This window comes from Paramormyrops kingsleyae, chromosome 25, assembly GCF_048594095.1.
Source record: "Paramormyrops kingsleyae isolate MSU_618 chromosome 25, PKINGS_0.4, whole genome shotgun sequence".
NCBI lineage: Eukaryota > Metazoa > Chordata > Actinopteri > Osteoglossiformes > Mormyridae > Paramormyrops > Paramormyrops kingsleyae.
The window spans coordinates 9796632-9801669 of record NC_132821.1 but is presented as its reverse complement, the minus strand read 5'-3'; the positions used below and the strand labels follow the sequence as shown (position 1 = coordinate 9801669).

At 40.4% G+C, this 5038-nt stretch overlaps 1 pseudogene; it reads left to right on the top strand.

Annotated features, from left to right (window-relative positions):
• Positions 1-215: 215 nt before the first annotated feature.
• LOC140583165 (U2 spliceosomal RNA) lies at positions 216-448 on the top strand (annotated as a pseudogene).
• Positions 449-5038: the final 4590 nt, after the last annotated feature.

The following is a 5038-nucleotide window of genomic DNA, read 5'->3' as shown; positions in this document are numbered from 1 at the left end:
TAGCATGCATATAAGGTGACATTTTAATTGTTTTATTGACCATATAATTGTAATTAGGTTTAAATGGTGTATAATTGTATTTGCTGGTCTTATTGCCCTTTTCCTGTTTTATGGGTAATAGTTCTGCAGGTAGTTCTATTTGTTTAATATTATCTTTGAAAGTCTGATTGTACTGTGTTGGCATGATTTGCATAGTGTGGGAATGTTTCAGCCTTATAGATTGTGATTATGTGTAAATGTTAGTAGTACAAGCATAATATTTATTATTCATGTATTTGAGCTGATTTACATTTTGTTTTGGTATGAAAAGGTTATTTTGATACGTCCCCCATGGAGGGCACCACATATTAAACGGATTTTTGGAACAGGGAGCCGGAAGTGGGGCTTGCCCCGTCTGCTCCAGGCATCGACCCCTTATTGCAGTGCTTCCGGGAATGGTGCACCTCTACTGCCCCCTGTTGTTGAAAGGCAGAACTGACTGACTGAATGGGTGACTAATAGACTGAGTGCCTCTGGATGGCCAACTAATTAGCCGCATGTGGTGTGAGGGAGGGGCCCTGTCCGTGCGCGGCCCCCATTTCCCGCCGTTTTTCTTTTTTCTTTTTTTTTTAAAGTAAGGTGACACGCTGTCGTTTGTGTGGTGGGCAGCTGTGCTGAGGTAAGGCATGACGTCATCTTTGCCTTTTGAATTTTCCCTCATGTTTGTTTAAACGATTGCTGTTTTTTGAGAGGACAGGAGGACAGGGAGGACGCCGGTGGCTGCGACGTCCCTGGGCATTCTACTCTGAGCGGGGGCGTCACGGAGACCCGGCTAACGGCGACCCGCTAAGCGGCGACCCCATATCGACTCGGGTCTCTCTTCGGTCTTACAGACGGTTTTAAGGTATGACAGCACAAGTCTCTCAAAAGCCTTCATTACCACCGATGTGAGAGCCACCAGTCTGTAGTCACTGAGGCAAGAGACTCTGGGTTTCTTTGGAATAGGTGTTATTGTGGATGATTTAAGACACAAAGATCCAGTGACTGGTTGAAAATATCTGTGAAGACAGGTGACTCCACCGGGTCAAGAGATTCACAGCTGACACGTGGAGAAGTTGCAGGTCACCAGTTTATTCTCTGACAGATTGCAATCTGGGAGCGACCATCTGACATACATTCGGCATGTACAAGAGGAGGCTCTGCCATATGTATCAGCTGTTTCCCTTTTGAAGCCCTTTGGGCATCCCCCCCCTCTCTCGGTACCTTCCGTCTACGTGACAACCACATGTTTGATATTTGCTCTAGTTAGTCGGTTAGTACTTGTCCTTCTGGAAGGCTAAAAGATAAGTAGGGGCCGCTGACGTTTTCTGTCGCTTCCTCTATCTGTTCCGATTAGGTCCCCCTGCCCTGCCGGTGCCAGTCAGTTCTCGTTTCAGTTAACTGCATTTTCTAGAATCAACCCCCCCCCCCCCTTTCATCATGCCCTGCTTTAAGCTATATTCTCCTTTTCCTCTATTCATTGTATGTTCTTTATAATTCTATTGAATCCCACACTACCTAGCAATGTTGGTAGTAACGCGTTACTGTAATTCCACTACTTTTGTCTGCAAGGAGTAATGTAACTAATTACCATTTCAAATTAAAAAACGCAAGGTACTGAAATTTCAACGGACTCGTTACCTTTGTCTTGCGTGAAAATATTGATGGATAAAGGCAGCATGTTCCCCTAATTTCCTGTTTATGATGTAACGCCATCCGACCTTACCGTGGCGCAATGAATGGGTGATTTTATAGGTACGCTGATAGGTACAATTAGACAGTTGTATTGTCTGGCACTGTCACAGCAGCAACACTAAAGTAATATAACTACCCAGAGAGCACACATGCATTGGCACTATGTCTCCGCGGTACTTGAAAATCCATCGGCAAACATCTCTGTGTTGCAGAAACATCACCACCGAACATTTGAGCCCATATTCCCCCGATGTTAAAGCGATCAATATGCAACATTTAGACCACTATTATTTTCCTTTATTAGGCTATATATACAGGTTAGGTCAGGCTGGAGGAGCATGCGCTGATCGATGCAGCGCGTTTCGCCGCACCCGTGCACCACACGTCGAAACTCCTCACGGACACACGGTCCAGTCCCACCCTCATTATAATTACTTTTATATGCAGTAATTGATAACTAGTCATTTTTGGTAACCTGCACAACGTACGCTGCAGACTAGTAACGTTACCACCGTTGGCTGATTCTGAAATAGTTGTGGTGCTATATATATGACGTTAGATTGTTACAGGGACTGTGATAAATGCAAATCGAGCCCCCTATTATGGTTGCCTTAAAAAAGTTAACATTTTTACTCAGATTTCTTCCATTTGTACGTGGTGTGCTTTTTATACTATGACAAGTTTTCCTAACATCAGATTTAAAAATTGCAAAATATAGCAACATATTGAATTGCAATCCCTGTATCTTGAAACGTGACGTGTTGCCAGACTCTCCGATACACAGCTCTATGGTCCATACAGAGGAGATGAAGAACATGCAGTTTGCTAAGTCACGAAGTTATCTTTTGTCATGTGACTATACAGCTAAAATAACGAAGGAGTGGCTTCACAACAACTCTGACTGTTCTTGAATGGCCCAGCCAGAGCCCTGACTTAAACCCAATTGAGCATCTCTGGAAAGACCTAAAAATGGCTGTCCACCAACGTTTACCATGCAACCTGACAGAACTGGAGAGGATCTGCAAGGAGGAATGGCAGAGGATCCCCAAATCCAGGTGTGAAAAACTTGTTGCATCTTTCCCAAGAAGACTCATGGATGTATTAGCTCAAAAGGGTGCTTCTACTAAATACTGAGCAAAGGGTCTGAATACTTAGGACCATGTGATATTTCAGTTTTTCTTTTTTAATAAATCTGCAACAATTTCAAAAAATTCTTTTTTTTGTCTGTCAATATGGGGTGCTGTGTGTACATTAATGAGGAAAAAAAAATATTTTAAATGATTTTAGCAAATGGCTGCAATATAACAAAGAGTGAAAAATTGAAGGGGGTCTGAATACTTTCCGTACCCACTGTATGTGTCCATGGCTTGTAGTAAAATGGCACACGGGATAATGAATGGACATGATCGTTTTTCATATTTGTGTGTATAGTTTTTTGTCATAACGTTAAAAAATCTTGTCAGTCTGTTTCTGACAAACTTGTGTTGATCAGTAACCTGAGCATCGCTCACATGGTAGACTATTATCTGTCTGAACAATTATAAATTGCCCATCTAAAGTGTACTCTGTATACCGAGGAGATTCAGGCGTCTCCTTTGTTTAAGGCAGAGTGATAAAGATGGGTAAACTTAATCATTTTAATTTAGTCATTTTAATGAAATATTTGAATGCAGGCCTTAAATGATCCATATTATTTCAATAAGGCCTCCCTTTAGGGGTATAGTCCATGCTTTTACGTTTGTGTAAAACAAACCAAACAAAGGACACGGCCGCATGACCCCGCGGCGCCGAACAAAGAAGCACTGTGGGACACACGCTGGCGTCCGAAACAGACTGAGGAAACGAGCACATCGCCCGCCCCTGCCCAGAGTCCCACTCGCAAATGTCCAGTCTGAACTAGGTGACCTAAGAGCGAGGTTGGGGTTCCAGCGTGATGCAAGAAACTGCAATATATCACGTTTCACGGAAACGTGGCTGACCCCCCTGGTACTGGATGTAGTGGTGACTCCGTCGGACTCTTTCTCTCTTTTTCCTGTTTCATAACTGCTTGCTGTTGGTCATTTAGGACTTGCTCTTTGTCCATGAAACTATGTCACCACTATGCTTGCAAATTTAAGGATCTAGGAAATTAGCTTATATAATATAATATTATAATATAAATATAATTTTATATATATAATAATAATAATATACAGCTGCAGACTCTTAATGCCACTCTCAGGCCCCTTCCGTTTGGTGGACGCATGTGCAGAAAACAAAGAAACATGTACTTTATCAGTTTCACAAGTTTTCAAAGTAGAGTTGGATGGCACCTTTAACCTTAAAGGCCTGTATTTGCGGCAGAATGGTCATGCAATTTGGGTTTAACACCAAAATCATGTCCCTGTGCTTGCATCATTTAATGAATTGCCCCTCTATGTTTTTTGCATTGCATTTGAGAACTGAAGAAACCTTTAATTCAATGGCAAGTCCACTACAATTCTCTACATGTGCATGAGTTTAACCAATCATTATTTAAGCTAATCAAATTTTGTTTCAAACTTCACAATGTTTTAAATAACCACACAGACACAAACCAAATGCAAAATAATCCACATTTATTTATATCTTAGTCTTATCTTATTCTATGTTACCATATGTTATACAAAATCTTATCTTAACCTTATCTTAACTTACACTATATTAGTCTTATCTTATTCTATGTTACCTTATGTTATACAAAATCTTATCTTAACCTTATCTTAACTTACACTATATTAGTCTTATCTTATTCTATGTTACCATATGTTATACAAAATCTTATCTTAACCTTATCTTAACTTACACTATATTAGTCTTATCTTATTCTATGTTACCATATGTTATACAAAATCTTATCTTAACCTTATCTTAACTTACTCTATATTAGTCTTATCTTATTCTATGTTACCTTATGTTATACGAAATCTTATCTTAACGTATATTAGTCTGATCTTATTCTAATCTTACTGTATGTCATACAAACTTAGGATAAGTTAAGGTTAAACTATCTTAATCTTATCTTATCCTAAGTACTTGTGAGATCTCTCACCTAATTATTTACAGGTTCTATAAAAAACTATTTACATCACACAGATAGCCCATCTCCACAGCCAACTCCAGGACCCCGGGGATGGCACTCAGCTGGTCCAGCGCATCATTAGGAAATATCACCTCAGCTTCATCAACCCAATTGTCAACATACGTGTAGTGAGCCTCTAGGTTTTGGTCCCTCCCCTGCTTGCAGATGGAAATTGCATTTAAAAACTCACTCCAAAACTGAATACACCAATGGTAAGTTAAGCAC